This window comes from Aphelocoma coerulescens, chromosome 8, assembly GCF_041296385.1.
Source record: "Aphelocoma coerulescens isolate FSJ_1873_10779 chromosome 8, UR_Acoe_1.0, whole genome shotgun sequence".
In the NCBI taxonomy this organism is placed as follows: Eukaryota; Metazoa; Chordata; class Aves; order Passeriformes; family Corvidae; genus Aphelocoma; species Aphelocoma coerulescens.
Genome location: NC_091022.1, coordinates 18054579 through 18069252, shown reverse-complemented (window position 1 = coordinate 18069252; position 14674 = coordinate 18054579).

Sequence of the window (14674 nt, the reverse complement as noted above, 5' to 3'; positions counted from 1 at the left end):
TAGATGCTGAGATGGCTGCACTTTGGACAAACCAAATGCTGTAACAGGATGTAGCTGTAACAAACCTGTCAAAGTTCATTAACAAACAATCATTCATTTAATCACTAATTATTAATCCAATTCTGATCTTCAGTTACTCAAAATGAACTGTTAAAAAAAAGTGATACTTGTTAGTCTAAAGCAATTTAAAAACATGTGTCCAAAAGTAATGCATTGGTTTACTGTGGAACAATCCATCTGTTATTGCAAGAAAATTAGGACAGGAAAAATAAACCTTATCCCATGAAATCAGCCATATGAGAGAAGATTCCTTTTGAAAATGCCCCCACCTGAAATCCTAACCTGAGTGCTGAAGGAGGCAGGCAAGCATTAATGAGCAGGAGCACAGCCTGCACCATATTCCTGCCCCTTCTAAAGCAGCAGAATTACATAATGGATTGGCATGAAAGAAATTACAGATTTTCTACAGATATCTGCTGCTAAGTGCCTAAAAATTTAGTTTAAGGAACCTCTCAATCTGTGTATGGAAATGAGTCAACAGCAGAAGCACTTCTGACCTCCTTGAAGATTTTTAGCATCATCTCAACTCTTCTTAAAACCTTTCCAAGCTAATAATATTGTATTCTTGGATTTTAGTTGTTTTTTTTTTAAAATCAAAACTGTATATATTTCAAATTTGTCAAATGACTGGACAAAACAGTGTTAAAAATTCAACTGCACTAATTACTAGCTGAGCAGCATAAAAACCTCTGAATAAATGTCAGTCTAGGAGATAAGCTCTTATCTCAATCTAATGACTCCACAGACTTAATTTGTCAGGCCAGCCTAGTTGATGAAAAACAGGTTTCTATTCTCCAGTGTTAGCAGCCACATCTTTCCAAATCTTTGAAGCTGGATAGTAATACCATCAGTGTCATCCTGCAAAAATCTTGTGACCAAGCCAATTCCATTGCTATTGTCCTGTTACACTAATTAAAATTGTTTTACCCCCATTGGTGTGCAATAGGTGAAAATGAAGGCAATTTATTTTTAGATTTGTTATATTCTGGGATAATCATTCTTGCTTCCTGCTGCCCACAACAATGTGTTAATATTTGCAGCTCTCTCAGTATCAGAAAGCCAGGCTTTTTAGCAGGGCTCCACACACAGCACAGTGCTATCCCAGGACAATTCCCACAGTGCAGACAAAGCACACAAGTGTGTGTGTGTGTATGTGTGTGTTTATTTGTGTAGAGAAGAGTAATTTTGAGCTCAGGCAATGAATTTGATCTTGAGAGATGATTTTAGGTTTTTGAAGTTCTTCCCTAAAGGAGCATTTGACATATTTAGAACTAAATGCACCAAATGTTCATAGTGTTTGGACAAAGTGGATTAACAAATAGAAAAAAAGAAATTGGCTGCAGCCAGTGTTTCCAGTCCCCCAGTCTTCAACCAACTCTTCTGATGGGAACCTGGTAGGCCTCTTGCACACAGTGCCCCATTTCAAAGGACACCATTCAAGCATGGTACTCTTTATCCCAACCCCAAAACTTAAGAGAGGGATATGTTTGGGTTTGAGGAGTTGGGAGATGAACTTTATTCTGATGATACCCAGGAAGATAACAAGGCAACAAAAACTTGATGAAAATAATAGCACTAAGGTGCAATCTACTGGGGCAAATCCAAGAGGCCAGTCCTGCTCTGGACTCTGCTGGCACTGACATTATTAACATTATGAACATTAAATATATCGAGATAAGATATCTGCTCTGTTGTAACTGGTTTTATAGCAGTGCAACTCCACTGACTTCAGCAGCATTTCACATCATACAATCAAGAAAAGGGAGTGGAGAGTTAGCCACCTTTTTCTAGCATTACAAAATCCCTGATGCCTAGAGCTGATGGGTCTGAAGCCCATGTTACTCTCTGCACTGGCAGGAATGCAGGGTCAGAGGCAGCCCTGTGTGGGTGCAGCACAGGTCATTCTGGGATTTGTTTTGGAATGCTTTAGAAGCATTTCACTGTCTGGCTGGGAACACCCTCTTGGATAACACAGAGTTATTAGATCACAAATGTCTATCCTCTTGGGTGAGAACACTGCCTACTCTCAAATTTAGTCTAAGTAGGACTGCAAGGTGATCACACAGGTCATGTGCTGGCATATCTACAAAAGTATTCAGGAGCTGGTCCATGTACATTTTCATTTCAAAGGCTCATGTGTGAGCATGGACAGCCAGTTTAGCATCTGAGTCATCCTGGCTGTGATGTGAGTTGGGTCCCAGCACTGTAGCAGCCAAAGCCTGGGAGCCCATGCATGCAGGCCATGTTGTCTAGATAGGCTTCTTCAGCTGCAGCAGTGCAGATCCTCAGCAGGGGGACATAGAAGCTGAGAAGAAGGGTGGGAAGCTTCGCAAGCTGCAAAAACCTTTGAATCAGAAACTGTAATTACCCCAGCTAATTGGGTTCTGCATCTGATGTATACAATGGCATCTTCTAACATTCTGGCTAACACATCATTGCTTATGGCATCCTCCTGTTAGTTGAGCCATAATATATCTTTCTTCCTGTTTTACCCACAGCTATGCAGAGCAGAGTTTGTAGAGTAGTGCCAGGTGAAGTATTCATGGTCCCTAACGTGACCCAGAAGGACAGGGCTGCTGGACAAATTAGAGGCAGATTTCCACAGATACATGAGCACCCCTGGATACAGATCAGTACCTACTTCCGATTTTTAAAGCTTCCAGCCTCCGTGTTCTCATTGGGAGTTGAGAGCACATGGTTTCTGAAAATCCCAGAGCCTGAAACATATTTAAGCACTGTTGCCTATTGCTTCCTTGGATCAAGACAACTGAACTCTTTGAAAGCACTAGGCTGCAGTCACTATCAATCTGACCTTCTGAACAGTTAATAAACATTTGGTGCACGGTGTGCAAGCTTGAGGCCTCATCTGACCAAAGCTGAATTTATATCCATTGATTTCATCATGGAAGTGATGGTTCACTCCTGAACATGCCAAATTCATTTATGTTAGGGCTATGGCCTGGAACAGCATTTTTTTAGTAAGAATTAACGGCTCCTCATTTCTCTTGCTCTGAGTCACAGTTTAAATCTACAGGCCATTCCCAACACAGCTGCAACAGAAAATGAATGCACTGAAGTGAAATTTTCAAAATGACATTTGAACCCCCTCTCTCTGATGAAATCCCACCTATTGATCCAGTCAAATGACTGTAGCCTCCTCAGGTCCATCCTGCAAAGCCTCCTTGACCGGCTTATTACCACAATTCTTCAGGTGCACTGTGACTGTCTTTCAGTAGAGGACAGATGCCAGCTAATCAAGTTGAAAAAGTGAAAACTCCCATAGATTAAATCCCAGTCCTGGTGAAAGATATGGCAAAATTCCCATGGAAACCAGTGACTACTTGTATCTTAAGACATTATCTCAAGTCTGAATTGCCATTGGAATACTCACTCCCTGATCTATGCAATGAGTTTAACTTGGAATTAACAAATTTATTGCCCTTCCCTCAGTAGCTGGAGCAGTGAAGGGGCTGGCTCACATAGGAGCCATTCCCTAGAGGTGGTGTAGTGGGATCCAGCTGGCTTGGGTCAGGCTGCCCATGCTTCGGGAGACTTTGTGGTTTCATGACTCCATTTGCTCCCTCTATACTCTCCAACACTTGCTCCTGTCATCCCACTACAAAAAAAGTTTACCTGCTCTGGCCTGCAAAGGAGCCCTGCTGTTTTTGGACTGCAGCCTACAAGAACAACTTCGGGTGCTAAGGAAAAATGAATCATTCTGAAAGAATGATTCTGAAACTGGGTCCTTTATGGAAAAAATATTGTGACTCCCAATTGGAGGGCTGTGGATCCAGATCAATTTTCCTATCAAAGAGCAATAACTCTAATCTAAACATAAAAAAGGGGTCTGTCATGGTTAGATACAAAAATGTAGGGGTAGCTGCCAGGTTTGAGACTGGTCTTGATGAAGTATTAGTGCTGACAAGCCAATAATGAGCTAAGGCCCATGGTGAGGCTGCAACAAGCTGGGGCCACTTGGCTTGACTAAATGAAGTCCAAATGCTGGCACCACTGCTGGAGGCAAGACAAGCAGAGTCAAAAGAAGAAGGATTTCTTTCTTGATTTGCAAATAGAGTATCACAGTTCACACACCTTGTGTGCGAGTGCAGGGCTGTTGTGCCATGCTAATACCTTTGATGCAGCATTCCTAAAAGGAAGTGTTTGTCAATTTTGCTTTAAATGTTTGAGCACAACAGCTTTAATTCAGTGTGTCAGATAAGAGAAAATTATGTTGGCTTATATTTATGACTTATCACTTCTATCTTAGCACTAGAGATGTGTGGAGCACAAACCAACTCTTCAGTTTGTGTTTTGCTTTGCTTTTTTTTAATCCCTATAAGCCTTGCCAGGCAAATCCATAACACTTATATACCATTGCCATATCTGTTGCAGAATAGGTGGGAAGACACATCTGAAATGTACTGAGGGGGTATTTTTGAAAAGTCACAGGTTATGTGACTTAAGGGAAGGGTAGAGAATTGAAGATAGACAAGAAGTGAAGACATGCTCATGATGTGTACCTGATGCACATGCTATTGCACAGGTCAAGGAGAGCCACACCCAAGGGAGCACTACTGATGCCTTGCATTTCTTGTGGCCCTCGGGCATATTCAGGATTCTTGAGCTGAAATTGGAAAAAGGATGAGCTTGGACCCTCAAGTGACTAACAGAGCCGCAGAAAAACAAAAACCCCTTCTAATTAATAAAGAAAAGGCCAGAATTCAAGCTGTTTGTACCAAGGTAAAAGGGCCCAGATCATCTCAGGAATTCGGGTGCCTAAGTGTCTTTGTTTAGGATCCTGCCCCAAATGTTTTTGATGACCTGGACCAGTATGGGTGGAGCGTTGTCTCATACCTAGAGGCTGGTTAGCAAATCTCCACTAACACTAAACCAAAAAGAACTGGCTTGGTAAATCTACCACCTGACTGTTTTTTGAGATTGTTACATGCATGGGGCCAAAGCAGGTAGAAACCTGGGTTAATCTCAGTTGTTCCAAAACATGCTACACGGCCATTTAGAACAGCTGCCAAAATGTCTGGGTGAGGCTCTTGCTTTTATAGCAGTGCTGTGCAACACAGAGAATGAACAGCTTTGTGGAGATGGGCTTCCCTCAAGTGGGATGCTCTCTCCTCTTTCACAGGGGTCACTGGTGTGGCCTCACTTTGAGTGATGTGTACAGTTCTGGGCACCACAATATAAAAGGATATAAAACTATTAGATATCATCCAAAGGAGAGCTACGAAGATGCTGCAGTGTCTGGAGGGGAAGTCATATACGAAGAGCAGCTGAGGTCAGCCTGGGGAAGAGCAGACTGACGGAAGACCTCATTCCAGTTTACAACTTCCTCATTGGAGAAAGAGGAGAGGCAGGTATCGCTCTCTTCTCTGTGGTGACCAGTGACAGGACCCGAGGGAATGGCCTCAAGTTGTTTCATGAGAGGAGAAGTCTCTTCACCCAGAGGGTGGTTGGGCACTGCAATAGGCTCACCAGGGCAGTGGTCACAGCACCAGCCTGACAGGTTCAAGAAGCATTTGGACAACAGTCTCAGGCATGGTATGACTCTTGGGCATGTCCTGTGCAGAGTCAGGAGTTGGATTTGATGATCCTTGTGCGTCCCTTTCAAGTCAGCACATTCTGTGATTCTGTGATTGTGGCCTTGGTAAGTGCACACTGAAGATTTTCCACTTCTGTAGCAAAGAAAACCTCCAACCCCTCACAAGTGCCAGTAGCTATTTCCCCTGTTACAGGCTCAAACAGTTTCCTTACACTCTTTGGGAGAAGAAGCAGATAATAAAGGGAGCAGTAGAGCTATACTGATTCTTGGGACTGACAGTAAAGGTACCCAATTAACAGACTGAGTGAGGGGGCTCAGATTTGCTTGCAGAATCCTGTGTGAATTGAAGAATTCTTGTGATCAAAATGATTGTAAGAAATTCTGATTTTCAATTCTTTTTTTTTTCCTACAGGAAAGAGGATGGCTTTGTGCAATGACTGTTTAAAAATACTTCAAAAGAACTTGAATCAGTCCATGGCTGCACTATATACAAATTAAAATAATTTTTTTTTTTGGCAGCCTTTTAAGAGATCTATAAATTAAAGGGATTTCTGATACATTTTGGGGGACTTCATTTCATGTTGACTTTCATAGTGCCCTCCCTCTGTGATCCTGGACCCCTGCCAGCTCTGCACCCTTATTCTTTTCTGCTTTGAGAACTTTACATCAAGAAATAGAAACTGCCCCAAACCCACCCCTCTGGGGAGTTAGTTTCTCTCCTTTTCTCCATTAGTAGAAACTGATTCCCTCACCCAGTTTGTGTTGCACCTGGGCTGTCCCCATTCTGTGTTCTGATGGCAATGGGTTCAGTTCTATCTGTGATGACCTAAAAATAGCACTCAATTAACATTGCATTTCAAGAATTGGAAAATTTCCCAGAAGTCCATTCTTTTTTTCTTTTTTGTTTCATTACATTTTACAGTAATAATACACAAGCCTGTAGAAAACATGACGGGTAATGAAAAAATGTAATTAATATAAGCAGTGTAAAGCATTTTTTTTTCCCTCTGTTGTCCTTGCAGAAAATTACTGCTTTAAACTGAGCAGGATGTGAAAATGCATAAAGCAAACAGTAATATGCTGTGGTTTGTAAATATCTTATGCAAAATAGTTAAGTCAACTGCTGTTTATTTTTCTTACTTTGTGTCACAAGCTCTTACTTTCTTTTGTTCATTACTTTTTCCATTTGTTCTCTTTTGGGGGCTTGCTCTCTTTCATCTTAAGAAAGTCACTGACTTAACTATATTTTTTTCTGCTACAGCTAATTCTTCTCACCATCTCCTTCTGTTTGCTGGCTCTGAAATGCAACATATTCTGCAAAAGTGTAGTGAGCCAGATCCTCACTATAGTGAGAATCTGCTCTTGTTGTTTTGGGCATTAAAAAAAAAAAAAAAAAAAAAAAAAAAAGAAAGCACTCTCTTATCCTAAACACAAACAAGTAATTACCCCAAATCCTGCAACAGCTTTATGGCTAACTAGAATTCCTAACTGTTACTGTAGGATTCTGCAGTGCTTTAACAAGGCTGCCTGGTCACAGTTCAGGAATGGACTGTGAGCATTACACAGACAACATTAAATAGTATGGCACAGTGTATGCAATCTCTCCTTAGAATATTTCTCTCTGGCTATCTGTAGAACTTGTAATACCCAGCAATATCTGAAGGTCACAGCAGAGTTTCTGAGCTGAAATACAAAACAGCATTCCAAACACATCTTCTGTGGCCAGACAAGAAACTGCTTATGGTTTATTTTCCCTCCCCCCTCTGCACAGCTGACATCCAGCATTAGTTATTGTTTATTTTTGTCTTGTTCCTGGTTCTAAAGGTTTCCCTTATGGCCCTGGTTTATGTGAACTTTCAGATATCACTTGGGGCTTTTCTGCCTCATCCCCTCTGATGTAGCTGGTTCCCCTGTGAAGGTAGGTTTCCCCAGCTGAAGATCTGTTCCTCTCTCCTGTGGCATTCTGTGCAGCCATTTGGAGTCCCAGATGTAGGAAATGAAATAATCCACGCTCATACAGTCATGAAAGTGCCCATCTGGCACACAGGAACATCACGCATTGGAAGCACACAAGCGTGAGCTCACTTTTGTTATGGCATTTCATAAACAGAGATGCAGTGAGCCAGCAAGTCAGGTCCTTTGGATAATAACAATTGTCTCCATCACACGTTGTGTTTAAAAAATAGGGAAAGAACAAATCAAGACAAACTGGAAAAATTTGCTCTGAGGAGAAATTTCTACTTATAAACGTTTTTGCCCAGAGGCCTGCTGTACTTACACTTCTCTGGCTCTCTCCACTCTCTATGTAGATTTAAGACAATGGTGACAGTTGAAATGTAGCCAGTTAACTCTTAGTTACCTCTAAAATCACCTCTCCCTCACTGTTCAGTTAAAGGAAGAAAATATTAGATCATACTTACAAAAGTGAGTCCTATAAAAACAAATTGCATGTTACTGCTTTCTTATCACTACATAAAATTCACAGAAACAGTCTAATAAATGACCTCACCACTCAATTTTGAAGTATACAAATTAAAGACAGCAACAGATAAGCCAAGAGAGATTAATGTACAGCGTGTGTGCCTGTATGTGTGTGTTTGCATGCCTCTATGAGGATATACCCATATGCTGTTGACATTCAACCTCTGGAATTATAATTAGGGGAAAAGGCAGATGTGTAAATTCATCTTGTTGGGCAGCATATATATGTTGCACTAGTCGCTGATTAATTCAGTACTTGAACACTTGAACACATTTACTTTAAGACAAAAGGTTTCTGTTGGGATATGTTGGCTAATAAAGGGGTAGAATATGATGAAACAGTGAACAGCCCAAAATGATGGACTAAGTTCAATATCAGTAAGTTAAAACCAAGATTATTTATATTATTTTAGCTTTGCAAAGTAATTGAAAAAAGACATCCTAGGCATTTTGCGGATGTCTTTGCTGCTGTAAAGAAATCTTGGGATGTAATAAACTTCTCAAAACCCCCACCATTAGTTTTGCTGACAGTGCTGGATCCTCAGGGGGATTGCTGCTCAAAGGGGTGAGATTTTTAAGGTCAGGAAAGAGCAAAAAGAGGTGTCAGGTCTCCTAAACCATTGCTGGGAAACTATGCCCATTCCAAAGTGGAGGCCTGGGCCTGCCAGGGGCAGGGCCCTGCCACTCCATGGTTTATGAATATTATAAATTATGGATAACAGTAAAAGAAAATAGTATCTGAATTTTACATGACCCAGTTTTGTATTGTGTTTGGCAAACAATATCTGGTCCAGTATATTATAAATACTAAGTGCTAAGTTAGGAAAACAATGAGATGTTTGTAAATATGATAGACCATTACAATATACTGCTTCTCATTTGAAAAGTCATTTGTGCAAGAAATGATTATTGACCCATAATATGTAAATGATGGAAATACAGAAATTAATATTTGGGTCAACTCATGTATTTTTCAACCATGAAATGAAAAGCTCAGTATTCACATTCCAATTCATACATGAAAGCATTACAGCACTATTACTGGGCTATTGTATTAATTTATTATTGTCTTAGTTAATGATATACAGAGTTATAACTCTACTTTCAAATGAGGAGAAGGCATTGTATGCCACAGTAATGTTTCAACCCAGGATGTCCCTTATTCTGGACTCTTTACTGGTGACAATAAGCCAAATTCAGAGCTGACATGGAAGCAAATAAACAGCAATGCTAGCACAAAGGAGGTTTTGGCCCTAATATACCTTAAAGGTTGTGTAGGGACGACTGGCTCCTGTATTGCAGCTCCTCTGTTCCACCTGGGCTTGATTCTCATCTCCTTCACTTGAGTTTTACCCAGTGTGATGCTCCTTATTTACTGCAATTAATTCAAAAATATAAGCAGCACAGGATCAGTGCGTTTAGCACTGTGAGGTAGTCCTTATTCTAAGGGTTTTGTTTCTGCTCCCTCCTCCTCTTTCCCTGAGTCATGAGGAGTCTGTGGGAGTGTGGGGCTTCTAACTGCACTGTGGGAGGGCTCGTTCTCCCTGAGGGAGCTGCAACAGGCCCCTCAGCCCAAGGTGACTTTCATTCCAATGACTTCAGTGCCCACGAAACATGCCAGGTTGTGAGCTCCAGAGACTCAGGTGCTCCCTGTCTCCCCAGGAGTGTCCAAGACCTAGAGCAGCAGGCCAGCCTTAGTCCATGCAATGCTCTGTCCCTGGGGTGGCAAGAAGGCAGCTCGTGAACCTGTGATGAGGTACTTCCCCAGCCATTCAGAGCAAAGGTGCTCAATAAGGTTGTCAATAAGGGCCAACCTGTGCAAGCTAGATCTGCAACACGTTTGGCTCTTGGACTATTATCCATTACATTTCAAATGCATTGGCTACCAAGCTTAGCTGGATTGAGTCTGACTTAAGGTCAACCATCCAAATAATTCATTAGTATCCTACAAACTCTGTGCTCCATCTTCATGGCTTTTTATGCAAAAGTAAACAATGCCTCATTCTTGGTGCCACCAGGTATTGTATCACTTGATAAGTCTATCTCCTTAAAGAGATGCATAATTTAAATACAAATAAATGTATGAGTGAAATCCATGTAGAATGATATTCATGACAGACAAAATGAATGAAGAAGAGATGGGCAAAGCAATTTAGATAATACCCAAATGCAAAGCATCACAGCTAAATCAGGATTAACCCATGAAGCATGATGTGTTTCATGAAATGACTTTGGTATAGTCTAAAACTACAATGACTCAAATGAATTAAGAAGGGCAGCACTGCATCAAGTTTGCTCTAGTGTTCAAACATGTTACACATTTTGGATCATATCTATAGGAAAGAACCTGTTTTTTTTTTTTTTTTTAGCTAAAATTATATATAATTGTATTTGCACATATTTTACAGACAAAAGATTTTTAAAATTAATTTTGCATAAAACTATTTTATATTCTACATAGTAATTATCTTAAGCAGCTCTAAAAGGCAATAGACCCAGCTCTACATGGCTTGCAAGACAAGGTAAAGTAAGTCACAGTATGATGGTATGTTTGAGTGGTGAAGAACAAACGTGGTACCCCAGCACTACACAAGATCATGATAAAGGTGAAGCAGCAGTAGTGGTGGTGTTCAGTGATGTAGCCACTGCCCCCATGGTGTGATTTAGAAACTGCCCACACTGGACAGATGTATAGGAGGGGCGACATCCTCCTGGTCCTGCCCAATTAATCATCCTCTGGTTTTCTCAGCCTCTGGTGCAAAAGGCAGACCCAGATGACTAATTCTGGCAATAGAGGCCGTGCTTGTCAACAAGACCTCCCCTTGATAGAGGCGTGATTTGCTTTTAATTTTCTTTCAGCCCATTCATTTATTTGAGGCTAATGGCTGACATGAATCATAGCGTTAGAAGGGAGAAGCACGATTTGTACTAGCAGCCTAAAAGAGATGGAATGTCCACCAGGGATGGCAAGAGCAGAGGGTGCAGTTTCTTGATGCTTTGGACACAAAACAAGAGGATTGGCAGAGTGACTCCTCCAAACACAGTGTCCTGCCCTGCTAACAAGGAGAGCAGCATCAGCTCAGAGTACAGCCAAGGTGTAAGCAGAGAGTGGTGCTATTTTGCAGTGGATTCTGTGGGAGTCTCAAACTGACAAGGTGATGATTACTGTGGCCCCAACCAAGCACAGACTTTGTTTAACTTTACTAGTATGAGTAAGCTAATTTGCGTCACTGGGCTTATGTGCTCAAAAGTTCTGGCTGTGTTAAAATACTTGGGGGGCCAGGCAATAACGGGTGTTTAGCACCCTGCTGGGCACGGCCCTAGGACACGCCTCACCATGACCTTCTGCAAAGTGGGTGTGCTCAGCTGTGGTTGCACTGCCCGGCGCTCTCCACAGCCCCGTAATGCTGGGCATTGTTTAAATCACAAAACATGTTGCACCAAGGTAGACAAAACCAACAATAAAATTAGCAGGAGTCAGTCCAGCTGACTCTGTAAGAAGCTTCAGTTTCAAAATTAATCTTAAATTTACCTCTAACCCTGAAAACAAAACTAATTGCAGAATGTAAGACTCGCCGAAAATTTGTTAGGAAACTTGGTAGGAATACCTAGGAAAAAACACAAACACTTTAGATAAATCCCCCATTTTAATTGTATCAATTCTGCCAATTAATGATAATGGAAGAGCAGCCCAATTAGCTAAATAGCTAATAGTTTTATCAAGCAGAGGCTGGCAATTTAAAGCAAACAAATTCATTCTAATTTTATCCCCTTGCACACCAAGATGTTTAAAGGATAATGGGGGATCCAATAAAGGATATTGCTCAAATAGAGCTACATTTAAATCACCTAATGGCTTTAAGAGTTTTACCCCAATTAACAAAGAAGAAACATGAACATCATTCAGTGACTTCCAGCATAATCTTCATTAAAGAAAATCTTCATTAAAAAAATAACATATCCTCCAACTAAGGGCAGGATGAAAAACATCGCTGGACGTTTTCCTTAAAAACAGTGATTTCTCCCAAAACAAAGGCTCCTCTGTAACAGCAAAAGTATCAGAGAAAAAAGACTCTCATGTCTAAACCTCAGTATATAAATCATCTTCAAACTGTGGTCATTAGTTTTAACATAACAGTGGATTTGAATAAAGGAGATTGACCTATCTAACATATTTAAGACCAAATCCTACTGTTTTCTAAATCTGAAATAAGTTAAGGCTATTGAAGAGAATCAAAAGCCTTTTCAAAACCAATAGCCAGAACAAATTCCCCATGATCATAATTTTGAGGATAAAAAATCCATTAAAGTGATGTCTTTGATTGCTATTAATGAAGCAATGTGGAATAAATCCAGAGTGATCCATATGGATAATCGAATCTCTCATTTTCTCACATTTTACAGATTCAGGCCCTGATTTATATGACAGTGATGGGCAAAAGGCTCCTTTCCTTTTGACTCTGGGCTGCCGACCCTGGACAGCTGATGGCATGGTCTCTAAAGGGAGCTGGAAGAACAATGAACTCGATGCTCATAGAAAGAAGAGCTCAAATAAATTGACTCCCAGCCTCAACCACAGATCCCCAAATACCTCTCCTGCACTGCAGGTCTTGTGAAGGTTACTGTGGGCTGCCGAAACCGCCAAAGTGCTGCTAATTAACTGGCACGTACCTCCCTCCCTCCCCAATATCCCCCTCATATCTCAGAGGTGCTTGGCACTCTCACTGCCCTGCCAGACTCAAGCAGAGACAGGGATGTCACCCGCAGGGCAGAGGTGGCCTCTAGAAAAGCCCCAGGTAAAGCCTTTGACTGAAGATTAGCTGCTTTTGGGGGAAGGTAGAAAGACTTTCCCTTCATTGCTAAGCTCTTGTTTCCCCAGTCAAACAGTAAGAGACTTAGGCTTTCCTCAGTTGGTTTTTTTTGGTTTTTCTTTTAAATAATGTCATGAACTCAGAGACAACAAACCCCCCTCATTCCTGGAGCTATGGCCAGGTCACCTCATCTGGGAGTAGAGTGGGTGCAGAAGGAGCCCTGTTCTTCCCTCTGCCACCCCCAATGCCAACCCCAACGTTTTACTTGCTGTCCTCCTTTGCTCTGTTCTGTTCAGACAGATGGTTCCAGCACCTCACCCCTCAGCACCAATTTTATGGCTTCCAGATATATCCTAACCAGCAGCAGTCTCTCCCTTCCCTGCACACCCTGCTGCCAGTCAGATCACCTTTATGATCCAGCCTGCCTTCCTCCCCAACCTTGCCCCTGCATCTCTTCTCCCAGGTGGCGTCATCTTACCCAGTGCCTTGGTTTCTCTTGCAAAGCTGATCATACCTATTCTGGTTCCTTTGGCTTCACTGAAAAATTTGCCACTCATCCCAAATTTTGAAAATTTCATCAGAAGACCAGTAGTACTAGAAAGAAATATAAAGTTTTCATTTGTGACTTGGCTTTTTTGCTGCCTGTAATCTCTCTCTAGGGTAGGTGCCCATCTCCTTCACCTTTCCCTAAAGTCAGAGTTGCCTGTGGTCTGGAAACTGTCACATCCTGCAAAATGCTCCTAACCCCATGCCACATGGCCAGGACTGGGCCCCCCATCTCTGAGCAACACTGTCTCAGTGAGAATTCAATAACGTACTTGTATTATATGAACTGGTAGGAAGTGATTTTTATTGAAACCAAATTTTAGATTTTAAGCAAGAACAAAAAAGTTAGACAGCAGGTCAATACACTTTGTACCAATATCACACTATATTTTGAACTTTCACCTTCATTATCATCCTAAACTATCTTTGAGTCAAATTTAATTTCACAGGTGTAACAGCTCCTTTTCCTTCTAATCTACTGACTGCACACTGAAGGCGAAAGCTCATGAGTTCAGGTTTTTTATATACTTTTATCCAAAGCAGACGTAAGTTCTTTAGAAGTCTGATCTATATGTAAGGAATAGTTACTAACAGAACCATCTGCCTCTCAAAACAGCTGAAATTACTTTTAAAAGCTTTCACTCTGACTTCACAATCAACTGACAGTCTCCTGTTGCTCCCACTCTTGCAACTCTTTTCTGCATTCAGTTGCCACTAAAAGATACGCAACTCCAAGATGGTTTCTTTTACAAGTGCTGCATCTAGCATGTCAGTACATGGATCCATGTGTCATGTCTTTGTAAAAGGATGCCCTTGGGTGACCAGGGTCAGTAAAAATTGCTGCTTTTCCTTATGACAGTGCAATTAAGACAGAAGCTGTCTCCTTTTTAGACTCACTAAAAATAAGGTAAACATAAAAACCTAAGACCAAGAACACAGGCTGAGAAAAATCCAACTATTCCAATATTTTTGTCTGATAATTACCAGTAATGGATGTTCAGAAGTAGACGTGTAAGAACAGGCTAAGGGCTGAAGTTTGGCCAGTGTTATGTACCCTCCTGGTAATCTGTGGCCTAGGCAATCTTGTTCAGACTTGGGCAGCATGTGGTGGGATTACCAAAATCTTCAAGTTAGACTGGAGGCCAGTGGTTGGCAATTTTTGAGTATATATAGAGATTGCTGTTTTAACGTTGGAGTACAAATATTTTTTCCTACTTTTTAG